We start from the raw sequence: 14,581 nt of genomic DNA on the forward strand, positions 1-14,581 counted from the left end.
TCAGTTCTGACGTTATCCAACATGTTTATATGAGATGTTTTTAGTTTCTGTGAGCCTCTCTTTACTCAGGTGGTAGCCGTAGCCGTCTTACCTTTTCAATCGAGGACTCAACAGTTGGTATTCATCTGACTTCGGTGCTAACCAACGCCGTCATACCGAAAGATGCAGTTGATGTTTTCTGCTTCGGTGCTAGCGTTGGTCGTCATACCGATGATGTCAGGTCGTTTTTGCTTTTGTTCTTTTTCAAAACTTTTCATATCATATTTGTGACTCCTGTATATGCCTTTACTTCGGTGGTGGCCGCAGCCGTCTTACCGTTTCAAGGTATCAGGGTCTGTTGGATTGTTCGGTGGTAGCCGAGCCGTCTTACCGAGTTGAGGATTATTCCTCGGTGATAGCTTGGCCGTCATACCGAGGGTGTCAGGTGATAGTTTCATTTTTCTTGTACTGCCTATAAGGTTGGTCTGGGGTATGATTGTTTCTTGGGATGAGAGGTTGATATTATGTTCAACTTGACCATATGTCCTTTTGGACTTTTGTTGGGCTTTCATCGATTGCATGTGCTAGGTGATGTTAATCTATTTGTTTATTTTCTTGATTTTTTTATTCTTGACCAATAGTATATCTGATTTATTTATATATTTTATTTACTTTTACAAATTAAAGAGACCATTTTTTTTCCTTCTTCCCTTTTTTCTTTTTTCCCCTAAATTCTGCTATTTACTTCTTCTACCATCTCCTCCAAAATCGCAAGTGCTTCCCCATCCTTTAGAATTTCCATTTTTTTCTTACTGTATTCGTGTCCTAATTTCATTTTTAATTTATCACGGTAATTCCTAGTTATTTCGCATTTTTCTAAATAATGTTCGAAGCAGTCCGCCTCCTCTCCACAAGTACAGATCGTATTTTGCCTAATTCTGAACCTCTGGAGGTAATGCGGAAACCGGCCATGGCCTGTGATGAATTGTGAACTATTATGATTGGCCACGAATAAGGTTGGAATTTCAGCAATATTTTTGATCCAATCCTTAATATAGCTTTTATAGAAGTTGGGTTCTTGACTCCATTGAGTATTCCATTTTATATATATTTGTTTATATAGCTGACTATTAATAGACTTTTTGGATATGGGTATATCTATTTCTTCCCCGTATCGAATGGCTTTTTTAGCTAGTTCGTCTGCATATTCATTTCCAATGTTTCCACTGTGACCTTTTATAAACGTTAATATTATTTTATGGTTCTTGTTTACTTTTCTAATTGTTTCTTTAATTTTGTATATATATGGATTTAAGTTGTCTGGATTGTTAATTCCGTCTAATGTTGATAGACTATCTGTTAAAATTTGATAGCTAGCTGAGTTATTCTGGGAAATTATATACTCTAATGCTTTTGTAATAGCTACTGCTTCTGCTTCAAAATTATTACTATAATTTGGCAAGGAGTATTGTTTAGTGTCTATTATTTTTTGTGATTTTATGACTACAAAAGCTGATCCAGCTCCGAATTCATTAGAGGAGCCATCTGTAAAAATATCATATTCGGCATCTTTAGTTGGATTCTTATTAAAACTGAATTTATTTTTGTTAGTGGGATGAGTTTCCCATTTATCAATCTTGTGTGTTATTTTGGTATGATCGAATACTTTATTGTTCCAAAGAAATTCTTTTCCATTATTGATAATATTGTGCATTTCTATTTCCTTTTCTATTTTTAAATGAACCGGTGGTAAATTGGCTAACACATTTAATGCATTATTGGATACAGTTTTATACGCCTTTGTTATTGATAATAAGGGTTTTGTTTGTATTGATTTTAATCTTTTAAGAAGAATGTTAGTGGGTTTGTACCATACTGGTGCTGCATATGTTATTCTTTCAGTTCCTCTTATATATATTTCGCGCAGTTGTTTATTCTTAATTCCTCTGTTATTGCCTGTAAATTTATTTAAACCAATTGTTCGGTTAGTTACCTTCTCTTTTATATAATCTAAATGTGGTATGAAGGAAAGTTTTTCATCTATTATTAGTCCCAATATTTTCATTTGTTGAACCATTTTGATTTTTTCATTTCCTAACTTAAGTATTGGAGGACTTTTTGAATACTTTCCTTTTAATATCATGAATTCCGTTTTCGCCGTATTGAATTCAATATTTTTATTTTTACCCCATTCATGTATTATGTTTAAGGTTTCAGTTGCTTTATCTTGAAGATTTCTTTTGGATGTTCCTTTTATTATAATGGTTAGATCGTCCGCAAATGCTTGGACATACGTTTTTGCTGGATACTTTTTTACGAGAACATCAGTCATCATTATGATCCAAAATAATGGACTTAAAGGGGATCCTTGTGGTGATCCTTTCTTTAAATTGTATGTCTTTTCTATGTCTCCATTTTTATATAATATTCTTCGATTTGTCATTACAGCTCTGATTAATTTTATTAGGTTATTTGGACATTCGTTTTCTTCTAGATATTTTAAAATTTCATCTTTATCGATAGTATTAAATGCATTTTTAATATCTATTGATATTATTAGTGCAGCGGTGCGTAGTGATTAGTGATTAATAGTGCAGCGGTGGCGTAGAGGTAGAACACCCGCCTCGCGTGCAAGAGGTCCGTGGTTCGAATCCCGGTGCCGCGCAATTTTCCACCGGATTAAAAAAAAAAAAAAAATCCGCGTGTTGATAAAATTGCATAAACAGGCCTGGAGTGTGGCCTGATGCCGGTGACCAGAACCGGTAACACACTCCCTCACCAGAGCAGGATTGGCCACCCTGGTGCAGTACTTGGCCACAACCTCCTATATGAACACAACAATCAAACCCCGGCCCTCAGTCCCCAGCAGCTGCGAAGCAACTGACCACGGCGGCGGTCAGACCTGCGACGCTGCAGAGGGTGCTAAGAATCCCTGGCTCCGGACAGGCCGCCATTGGAATATGAACCTGGCAACGTTTAACGCAAGAACATTATCTAGTGAGGCGAGTCTAGCAGTGCTATTGGAAGAATTAGAGGGCAGTAAATGGGATATAATAGGGCTCAGTGAAGTTAGGAGGCCAAAAGAAGCATATACAGTGTTAAGGAGCGGGCACGTCCTGTGCTACCGGGGCTTAGCGGAGAGACGAGAACTAGGAGTCGGATTCCTGATTAATAATAATATAGCTGGTAACATACAGGAATTCTATAGCATTAACGAGAGGGTGGCATGTCTTGTTCTGAAACTTAATAAGAGGTACAAAATGAAGGTTGTACAGGTCTACGCCCCTACATCCAGTCATGATGACCAGGAAGTCGAAAGCTTCTACGAAGACGTGGAATCGGCGATGGGTAGAGTGAAAACAAAATACACTATACTGATGGGCGATTTCAATGCCAAGGTAGGCAAGAAGCATGCTGGAGACAAGGCAGTGGGGGAATATGGCATAGGCACTAGGAATAGCAGGGGGGAGGTATTAGTAGAGTTTGCAGAACAGAATAATATGAGGATAATGAATACCTTCTTCCGCAAGCGGAATAACCAAAAGTGGACATGGAGGAGCCCGAACGGCGAGACTAGAAATGAAATAGATTTCATACTCTGCGCTAACCCTGGCATCATACAAGATGTGGACGTGCTCGGTAAGGTGCGCTGCAGTGACCACAGGATGGTAAGAACTCGAATTAGCCTAGACCTGAGGAGGGAACGGAGGAAACTGGTACATAAGAAGCCGATCAATGAGTTAGCGCTAAGAGGGAAAATAGAGGAATTCCAGATCAAGCTACAGAACAGGTATTCGGCTTTAAGCCACGAAGAGGATCTTAGTGTTGAAGCAATGAACGACAATCTTGTGGGCATCATTAAGGAGTGTGCAATAGAAGTCGGTGGTAACTCCGTTAGACAGGATACCAGTAAGCTATCGCAGGAGACGAAAGATCTGATCAAGAAACGCCAATGTATGAAAGCCTCTAACCCTACAGCTAGAATAGAACTGGCAGAACTTTCGAAGTTAATCAACAAGCGTAAGACAGCTGACATAAGGAAGCATAACATGGATAGAATTGAACAAGCTCTCAGGAACGGAGGAAGCCTAAAAGCAGTGAAGAAGAAACTAGGAATTGGCAAGAATCAGATGTATGCGCTAAGAGACAAAGCCGGCAATATCATTACTAATATGGATGAGATAGTTCAAGTGGCTGAGGAGTTCTATAGAGATTTATACAGTACGAGTGGCACCCACGATGATAATGGAAGAGAGAATAATCTAGAGGAATTCGATATCCCAGAAGTAACGCCGGAAGAAGTAAAGAAAGCCTTGGGAGCTATGCAAAGGGGGAAGGCAGCTGGGGAGGATCAGGTAACAGCAGATTTGCTGAAGGATGGTGGGCAGATTGTTCTAGAAAAACTGGCCAGCCTCTATACGCAATGCCTCAAGACCTCGAGCGTACCGGAATCTTGGAAGAACGCTAACATAATCCTAATCCATAAGAAAGGCGACGCCAAAGACTTGAAAAATTATAGACCGATCAGCTTACTGTCCGTTGCCTACAAAGTATTTACTAAGGTAATTGCAAATAGAATCCGGAACACCTTAGACTTCCGTCAACCAAAGGACCAGGCAGGATTCCGTAAAGGCTACTCAACAATAGATCATATTCACACTATCAATCAGGTGATAGAGAAATGTGCGGAATATAACCAACCATTATATATAGCTTTCATTGATTACGAGAAAGCGTTTGATTCAGTCGAAACCTCAGCAGTCATGGAGGCATTGCGGAATCAGGGTGTAGACGAGCCGTATGTAAAAACACTGAAAGATATCTATAGCGGCTCCACAGCCACTGTACTCCTCCATAAAGTAAGCAAAAAATCCCAATAAAGAAAGGCGTCAGGCAGGGAGATACGATCTCTCCAATGCTATTCACAGCGTGTTTACAGGAGGTATTCAGAGACCATGGTTTGGGAAGAATTGGGGATAAGAGTAAATGGAGAATACCTTAGTAACTTGCGCTTCGCTGATGATATTGCCTTGCTTAGTAACTCAGGGGACCAACTGCAATGCATGCTCACTGATCTGGAGAGGCAGAGCTGAAGGGTGGGACTAAAAATGAATCTGCAGAAAACTAAAGTAATGTTTAACAGTCTCGGAAGGGAACAGCAGTTTACGATAGGTAGCGAGGCACTGGAAGTGGTAAGAGAATACATCTACTTAGGACAGGTAGTGACTGCTGATCCAGATCATGAGAGTGAAATAATCAGAAGAATAAGAATGGGCTGGGGTGCGTTTGGCAGGCATTCGCAGATCATGAACAGCAGGTTGCCATTATCCCTCAAGAGAAAAGTGTATAACAGCTGTGTCTTACCAGTACTCACGTACGGGGCAGAAACCTGGAGGCTTACGAAAAGGGTTCTACTTAAATTGAGGACGACGCAACGAGCTATGGAAAGAAAAATGATAGGTGTAACGTTAAGGGATAAGAAAAGAGCAGATTGGGTGAGGGAACAAACGCGCGTTAATGACATCTTAGTTGAAATCAAGAAAAAGAAATGGGCATGGGCAGGACATGTAATGAGGAGGGAAGATAACCGATGGTCATTAAGGGTTACGGACTGGATTCCGAGGGAAGGGAAGCGTAGCAGGGGGCGACAGAAAGTTAGGTGGGCAGATGAGATTAGGAAGTTTGTAGGGTCAACATGGCCACAATTAGTACATGACCGGGGTAGTTGGAGAAGTATGGGAGAGGCCTTTGCCCTGCAGTGGGCGTAATCAGGCTGATGATGATGATGATGATATTATTAATGCTACTTCTTTGTCCAAAATGGCTTGATCTAACTTTTTCTTGATATTTTCTAATGCTTGTGTTGTTGAAGTTGCATGTTTAAAACCATATTGGTGTATAAGGAATAGTCCTTTCTTGTTTAAAAAATAGTATAGGCGATCTTTAAGTAGTTTCTCTAGAATTTTGCCAAATATTGAATTTATTGCTATTGGTCGAAAATCTGACGGAGTAAGTTGGTTTTTCTTTTTAGGAATTAATATTATTTTCGATATTTTCCAACTTGTTGGAAAGTGTCCTGTCTTCAAGCAGCTATTGAAAATATTTACACAGAATGTACTCGTATTTTGATAAATGAATTGTACAATTTCGGTTGTTAAATTATCTGGTCCTGGGGAAACATCTTTCTTAGTGGTAAGTTTGGTACCCAACTCTGGATCGTTTGCAATGTAATCCTTCAGTCTGTCGAGGCCTGTTTTTGAGGAAGACATGATGACCATTCCTTCTTTTCCCGGTCTCATTTCGGGTTCCTGGACTCCCAACTCCTGCGGGTTGATCTTCTTTTTGATGACTTTACCTATCTCCTCTTTGTTCAGCTTTTCTGATTTTATAATCATTGCCAGTTTGGGTTTGTTTTTTTGGTTTTCTTTGATGGTTTCGTCAAAGAGGTCAGGCGTTTCTACGTTCTGTCCCCCTGCTTTGTTTTGGCCTGTCACCACTGTTGAGTAGGTTGGCCTTTCTGTCTTCTGATTCTGTTGACTTTCAATTGCTCCTTGGAGCCTTGCCACTTCATGTGTGGCGTCCAGTGTTAGACTTTTTAGCTTTGTAAAGTCTGTCAGAAGCTTGTCCAATAGTGTTTCTTTTTCTTCTACGTCGGTTGCCAGGACTAGCAAAGTTTTCATAAACGATCTGTCTATCTTCGACCGTTTTTTCAATGTGTTGTTCAAACTTGTAGCTTCGGTTGCTGTCTCTTGATAATGTGTTTCATCTTGCCTGGACTCTACCAGGTTCTGTGATCGCTGTTGTACTGGTTGTGTATCACTTGCGATCTTTGTCCCTGTTTCTTGCAGTTGTTTTCCCACTGTCAGCTTCTTTCCTGGTGATTTACTTGTTTCCTTCCTCATTGGTCGTTGCGTGAATTCTGCTTCCTCCCATGAGTCGGGGATGTCCTCTTCGGAAGTCCAGTCATCCTCAAAATTTGATTTGTCTCCTAGCGCTTCCATGTTGTCTGGAGCTTTCTTCAAGTTCTGCAGTGTCGTTTGTTTCGAAGTGTTTTCATTCCCTTTCATTTTCGTGCCTCCTGCTCCTGGCTGTGCTTTGGATGCAAAGTTGAGTTGCTTCTCTTTGCTCTCCCGGATTTCGGAGTGTCCACCTGGACCGGGTGTTCTCATTTGGTTTTTTCATCACTCTTCTTTTTCGCCATTTCTCTGTCCGTGAGTTTGGTATCTTTCAAGATGTTCTACTGAGTTGTACTCAGGTCACTTTCTGTGATTTTATCGAGTTCTTTGTCGCTCCACTCTGTTTTCTTTTTCCGAATTGCCCCTTTTAAAATTGGGGATGCTTCACTGCCAAGTTTCTTGTTGCGTATGGTTACATCATTTACTTTGTGCTTGGCGTATATGCACTCGTAAAATATTCACAATTGCCCCTTTGCAAAATTGGGATGCTTCCCTGCAATGCCTAGAGTTGTCTTTCAAATACTCGATCTTCTTTGATTTAAGTTGTCCCTACTCTAGTGCTTCTTCGCCTTTACAAATCATGGATACCTCACCACATGGCTTCGAAGTTGTTGGTGCTCCAAAGCTCTTGACGTTTGGCTCCTTTGTCCGCGCTCTTAGCAGACTGTGGCCCCCAACATGGCAGCCCACACAAAGAGACAGCAAAAAACACCACTTCTTGCATGCAAATTCTGGCAATTAGGCAATTGATCACAGCAAACTCATGCTTGGGAGTTGTTCCTGGGGGTTTGCAGGATGTGTTCGAATAAATATTTTCTGTCTACTGGCCTTATTTAGGACGGATGAATAAGGATTAAACTGCTATATATTCCTTTGTTTGGAACGGTCTCGGTTTGTTTATCTCACTTTAAATGAAGAAATATGCAAATCCCTGGAATATTTACTCAAACTATTGTTGCAGTTATGCGGGCTATCATACAACGAAGCTGTGAATGTAATTCTAAGTTTATATGTGGAGTATTTAACCAGATGTCATCGGATTAATCTCGGTTGTTTTCTACAACCGGCAATTGCCTGTATGGGCTCCTACACGTGGGATTTGAAAACTTCTCGTTATTCACAAAATATGGATTCGATCTTTATAATTTTGCTATGCCTATGCTCCTGAGATATTAGCGAAGCTTTATTGATAGTTTTCAAGTGATTGGAAAAGGATTTACTCACTTTTTTTGGCCCAAAAAGCAGGAGCCTTGTGACCGCAGGTCCGCTCGCCTGGCCCCCTGGTGGCAGAACTAGTAAGTAGATAGGGACAGTGGGAATCTCCTTAATCCATTCATGCGCGTCACTAATTAGATGACGAGGCATTTGGCTAGTCACGTGATATTTCCCCCTCAGGTGTTCGAGGGGGTCTAGCCGGGCTACCGGTGGCGTTTCTAGCTATAGGATTCACCTATAGCGTTAGTTGTGCCCAGAATTTATCCAGGCAGCAACAGGTGGACCGAGGTCCACAAAGCATCCTTTCTTGCCAGTTCTCCGGTAGCCCAACGTCCAGCCTGGTGCAGGGTTCACCCTTTCTTAAGCTGCAGTTGAGCAAGAGCCAGTTCAGCCGCCTGTGTCGCTTATAAGCGACCCATGCTGACAGGGGTCCAGCTAACGTTTTCCCTGTATAGCTGACTGGATTGCCGCAGCTAAGGCAGATCCACTTGCCTTGGGCACATTCCCTGCACCGGGTCCGCAGGAGGGGGGTAGACACCCGCGCGTTTTGCCGGGTGCCGAGACTTTTTGGGCTCCGGTTTTTCCCCCCTCTCTGCCACCGCAGCCCTCCGACTCCAGGCTGCGGCTAGAGCTCCCCCGCTTAGCCGTGCGAGCCTCCGACTCCACTCGCACGTTGCCCGTGACGCACCCCTAGGAGGTGGGGAGAGCTCAGATCCAGAGGCCGCGACTCCACCCAGGCTGGATTACACGGACACGCCACAATCCGCCTCGTTCAGGCACCTCTGGACCATGAATGGTCGCCGGCCTTTCCCTTAGCTGACTTACGAGATGAATCGACTGCCGCACTGTGGCCTCCAGTGGACTGGATTACAGGGGCGCGCAACCAACCCCTGGCCCTAACAGTGCGGTTTAATTCTCATTGAACTCTCTCAAGGACGCCATTCCGTGCTGAGGCCTCCGTGCAGCTAGATCACAGGGGTCCGCCAAGCCCCCCGGCCACTTCAGGCTGGTCTGGGAAATGCTCATGCCATGCTATCGCCGCCCTGACGCAGGCTTACAGAGGTCCGCCACGACCCCCAGCGGATCTTGAACCGCTACAGTCTGAGCTCAGTCAGTCACTCATTCCATGCTACCGCCGCCCTGTCGCAGGCTTACAGAGGTCCGCCACCACCCCCGGCCGATCTTGAGCCGCTACAGTCTGAGCCAGGGTCGTCATACCATGCTGAGGCCTCCATGGCTGGATTACAAGGGTCCACTACAACCCCCGGCCGCTTCAATCTTTGGTCTGCGTTCACCGCTTGGGAATGCCCTGGTGAACTTCGCCCTGGTGACTGTCCTTGATTGTAAGTCGGTTGGTAGAGTAACGGCCGACATTCATTCATTCGTGAGTGAAACGATCAACACCTTGCCCCCAGGCGATAGGTTACAGAGACTCGCCACAAGTCCCCGGCATGGACCAGCCATGGCACTGTACATTGCCACACACTCCAAGCGCCAAGAGAGTCATAGTTACTCCCGCCGTTTACCCGCGCTTTTCTGAATTTCTTCACGTTGACATTCAGAGCACTGGGCAGAAATCACATTGCGTCAGCACCGTCAACGGCCCTCGCAATGGTTTGTTTTAATCAGACAGTCGGATTCCCCCGGTCCGTGCCAGTTCTGAGTTGGCTGTTTTCTGCCGGCCGAAGCAAGAACCTCAGGCGCGAAGCCCACGGAAAATGCACAGCTGTGGCTTTCCACAGGAAGGTCCCGACGCTGGTCCGGGCTCGGCCGCACCGCTTTTTACGGCGGCGAGCCTCGCCCAGTCCCGGTGCAGTGCCGTTCCTGCTTCTGGACCCCAGCCCGACCGGCTCAGCCCTCAGAGCCAATCCTTTTCAAAAGGTTACGGATCCGTTTTGCCGACTTCCCTTACCTACATTGGTCTATCGACTAGAGGCTGTTCACCTTGGAGACCTGCTGCGGATGTGGGTACGGTCCGGCACGAAAATCACACTCCCTCACTCGGATTTTCAAGGGCCGACAGGAGCGCACTGGACAGCGCAAGAGCCGCACTGCTCTACGGAGCCACCGTCCCTATCTCGGGGTGAACCCATTCCAGGGACTCGATCTCCTTACAGAGAAAAGAAAACTCTTCCCGGGGCTCCCATCGGCGTCTCCGAGCTGGTTTGCGTTGCCGCACTGGGTCCCGAAGGACCGATCTCCGTAGCCGGGTTCGGGACTGTTAACCCGATTCCCTTTTGGTTGCAGCGGGGCGTCTCCGATTCACAGACTGAGCTGCACAAACGCGCCCGCTTCTGAAAGGATTTCTCCTTTCCCTAAGGACCGACTGACCCATGTTCAACTGCTGTTCACATGGGACCCTTCTCCACTTCAGTCCTCAAGGTTCTCACTTGAGTATTTGCTACTACCACCAAGATCTGCACCAGCGGCGGCTCCAGGCGGGCTCACGCCCGACACCTTCAACGCCCACCGCTGCGGCCCTCCTACTCGTCGCGGCTTAGCACCCCCACATTTCGTGCTTTTCTGCCGGCGACGGCCGGGGATAGGCGCGACGCTAGAGCGCCATCCATTTTCGGGGCTAGTTGCTTCGGCAGGTGAATTGTTACACACTCCTTAGCGGATTCCGACTTCCATGGCCACCGTCCTGCTGTCTTAAGCAACCAACACCCTTCATGGGTTCTCATGAGCGTCCCGACTCGGGCGCCTTACCCCGGCGTTTGGTTCATCCCACAGCGCCAGTTCTGCTTACCAAAAGTGGCCCACTTGGCACTCTCATCGCAGCGGGAGGCCTCAACCCAGAAGGCCTCCCGTACACCCATTGAAAGTTTGAGAATAGGTTGAGGACGTTTCGACCCCAATGCCTCTAATCATTCGCGTTACCAGGTGTGACTGCTCTCCCATCGAGCGCCAGCTATCCTGAGGGAAACTTCGGAGGGAACCAGCTATTAGATGGTTCGATTGGTCTTTCGCCCCTATACCCAGGTCGGACGATCGATTTGCACGTCAGAATCGCTTCGGACCTCCACCAGAGTTTCCTCTGGCCTCGTCCTGCCCGGGCATAGTTCACCATCTTTCGGGTGCCAACGTGTGCGCTCTCGCTCCGCCCCGGCGACGAGTGAGCGCCTGGGACGGGCCGTTGCTGCTCCCTTCTTCGGACCCCTGTGCGGTCCGGGATCGCAACGCAGCCCGCAAGGGGCCTTCACGTTTCATTGCGCCATTGGGTTTCGAGAGACCCATTGACTCGCGCACATGTTAGACTCCTTGGTCCGTGTTTCAAGACGGGTCGGGTGGGTTACCGACCTACTCGCCGCAAACCACGATAGCGCCTCCGCGGGAGAATTGCCCCGCTCGCAGCGGCTTCTCGCCGGCCAACCCGCCGCCACGGGACCAACCCGGACGACAGGAGACGACAAGCTTGCCCAGCGGGTTCTCCGCTCCGTTTCCGGAGGGCGTCATCGTTCGGGCCTCCCGACTGCCGGGAGAAGCCCATGGGGCCTGGACGGGGTGACGAACTTCTCGTGCACGGCGAGGTATAACTCCCGCGTGCCGTCCCCGAAGGGACGGGCAGGTCACCTCCATAGCCGGACTCAAAGTCGTACTTTTCCCATTGACCCGCGTCCGTCGCGGCGTTCTACCGGCGGTGGGAAGTGCGCACCCTGGAGACCGCGTCTGCGTGCCAGCAGCCGGAACAGCCCCCCGAAGGGGGCCGTTTACCCGACGCCGCCGGCTCCGCGGTCTTCCGGAGACTGAATCCCACCGCTTTCGAGCTTCGAGGGCCCACCCGTTTTACTCTAAGCGGTTTCACGTACTCTTGCACTCTCTCTTCAAAGTTCTTTTCAACTTTCCCTCACGGTACTTGTGAACTATCGGTCTCTCGGTCGTATTTAGCCTTAGATGGAGTTTACCACCCACTTAGGGCTGCACTCTCAAGAAACCCGACTCACGGGAGGCTTCATCCCGGGCGCGCAACGGCGGAGACGGGCCTGGCACCCACTCTGGGACAAGCCCCTGTCAGGGGGACTTGCACCGTCGCAAACACCCGAGAACGTCGCCTCCCATACACCACATTTCCCGACCGCCTGCAAGGACGGGGGATTCGGTGCTGGGCTCGGTCCCGTTTCGCTCGCAGCTACTCGGGGAATCCCTGTTGGTTTCTTTTCCTCCGCTTAGTGATATGCTTAAATTCAGCGGGTTGTCTCGCCTGATCTGAGGTCGACAACGGATACATCGCTTTCGCCCATTCCAGCACGACCGAGTACGACGCCCTGCCACGTCCTTACGGACGAGGCTGGCAGGCGGCACAACGCCTGCGCGCGTGCGTCATACGAGCGGTATGCCGAAAAGGACTCGACACGTTCGAAAACCCAGCGCCAACCGAGTGCGACGCCCTACCACGTCCTTCGCCCAACACGGAGCTACTTATAGACGAGGCTGGCAGGCGGCGAACCGCCTGCACGCGTGCGGCGCACGAGCAGTTGCGTGGTAAGCGACCGTGTCTGAAGCCCAAACACCACCGAGGCAAAGATCGCCTTAGCAGCGCGCCGCTTCAGCGGGCACCGCAGGGGCGACTAAAACCTGGCGGGAGGCATCGTCTCGTGTAGCGTCGCCCCTGCCCCAACTGGAGTGGCCCAGTCTTTAGGGGACAGAGACTGCGAAGCACTTGGACCGACGGCGGACTACGACGGAACGCTTCAGCTCCGCCAACGGGGCACCCACGCTCTCGAAGGAGACATTTTCCGTTTCGCGGCAATTCTCCGCCATGCCGTGACTCTTCTCGCTCGCAGACGGCGCTGTCGCGTCGAACCGCTTTCGGGGGCCACCCTTCTCCTCCCCGCTCCTCGCAAGAATCTGCCAATTCCCATTCCTGCGACGAAGCCCGGAAGGGCGCCCACACAGCTGCGGTAACGTGAACGAGCGACCAGCTCTGGAGCTCGACGTACTTCGAAGGCAAACAGCGCAAATTGCGATCGCGCTGGCTTTGCGCACGGCGCGGGAATCGGCCGGCGTTTCATTCCCACGTTTTCCGTGCACGCAAGCGTGCGCTTCCGACTCTCTCGCAAACGTGCGCGCTACATGGCAACAGACGTTCGCGCCTCGTGCTTGGACCGCTCTTTCCCTGCAGGTATCCGACTCCATCCTGCGGCGGTCTTGCTAGAGGCGCGCACTCGTCACGCTGCAGTAGTAATGCCTCGTTTCCGTCTTTTCGAAGAATTGGCACAACGGTTTGCCACCGTCTCCCTCTCGTGAGGCCGCTGGCGCGTGGCTTTAGCGCTCAACGTACTGTCCATGATGCCGACGCGGTGAAAACGAGTCGACGGACGCACGTTCCCTGTGCGCCGAAGTCTCTCTTGATATGTGATCCGACCCTCAGACAGACGAAGCCAAGGGAAGACCCAAGGCCGCAATGTGCGTCCAAAGAATCAGTGCTCAGTGTGTCCTGCAATTCACACCAAGTCTCGCAGCTGGCTGCGTTCTTCATCGACCCGAGAACCGAGTGATCCACCGCTTAGAGTCGTGAAAAATAGTTTGTTCAATTCAGTACAGTACAACCAGGGTTTTAGGCACGTGGCGTCTCCCTGTGTGTGGTTTCGAAGAGCGCCTTTCGGCGTGCGCTCCTCCAGTCTCGCTCTTTCGGCGGCCGCGTCTCAGCAGCTGAAAGCCTAATGGCACTCCACTCCTGCTACTCGCGCGTGTGTTTTGCGCCCACGCCTTCCTCGCTTGCCCTCGAGGTACCCTATGCCGTTTGCGCGCACTCGAAGCCGGTTTTACCTGCCAACCAACCACCGGACCCGTGTGTCTCGTGTGCATGTTCACATCGCTCCACGAAAAATTGCAAAAAGCGACAGAGCCATGAGTAGGGCTAAGCCGCTGTGGAGTCTTTAACGGCTACACGTCCACGGGCAGGGTTTCACCCCCATCGACGTGCTTTGCTTCAGCCAGCAGTAGGTTTATTGAAGGGCCTCAAACACACACACACACTTTCGCATCGGCAGATCTCCGCAGCATAACCGCTGTTGATCCAACAGCCTACTTGAGACGAAAGACAAGAGCCCGGCGCGCGTACTCGCGCAGCTCTCCAAAACCACTCGGCCAGTGCCAGGGACGGCTCCCTGCGCCGGAGCCACAACAAGCCTACTTGAGGCGGAAGACGAAGCCAGCAAGGGCCTGGCCGCAAGTGCGTTCGAATCCGGGACTACAGTCCCTCGTCTTGCAATTGCAAGCCCCTATCCCAATCACGAAAGAAGTTCCACGGGTTACCCAGTCTTTTCAGACAGGGATAAAGACACGCTGCTTCCTTCAGTGTAGCGCGCGTGCGGCCCCGGACATCTAAGGGCATCACAGACCTGTTATTGCTCTGTTTCGTGCGGCTAGGAGCCGCTTGTCCCTCTAAGAAGGTTGTAAGGTGCTGGGAACCCCGCACCTATTTAATA

The 14,581-nt window shown here is 48.7% G+C and overlaps 1 protein-coding gene and 1 non-coding gene across 2 annotated transcripts in view; one reads left to right on the forward strand and one right to left on the reverse strand.

Annotated features, from left to right (window-relative positions):
* The window catches only part of LOC140213560 (uncharacterized), a 3,836-nt gene extending 3,630 nt beyond the window's left edge, over positions 1-206 (forward strand). The window contains exon 3 of the mRNA XM_072284790.1: positions 1-206. This exon is cut by the window's left edge and continues 1,526 nt beyond it. The gene's annotated coding sequence lies outside the window, so the exon portion shown is untranslated.
* Positions 207-13,511: 13,305 nt separating this feature from the next.
* LOC126521250 (5.8S ribosomal RNA) lies at positions 13,512-13,664 on the reverse strand. Its single transcript, XR_007597208.2, has one exon. It is a non-coding gene; the product is annotated as a 5.8S ribosomal RNA (ribosomal RNA).
* Between the last annotated feature and the right edge of the window lie 917 nt (positions 13,665-14,581).

The sequence above is a fragment of the Dermacentor andersoni genome, chromosome 10 (genome assembly GCF_023375885.2).
Source record: "Dermacentor andersoni chromosome 10, qqDerAnde1_hic_scaffold, whole genome shotgun sequence".
In the NCBI taxonomy this organism is placed as follows: domain Eukaryota; kingdom Metazoa; phylum Arthropoda; class Arachnida; order Ixodida; family Ixodidae; genus Dermacentor; species Dermacentor andersoni.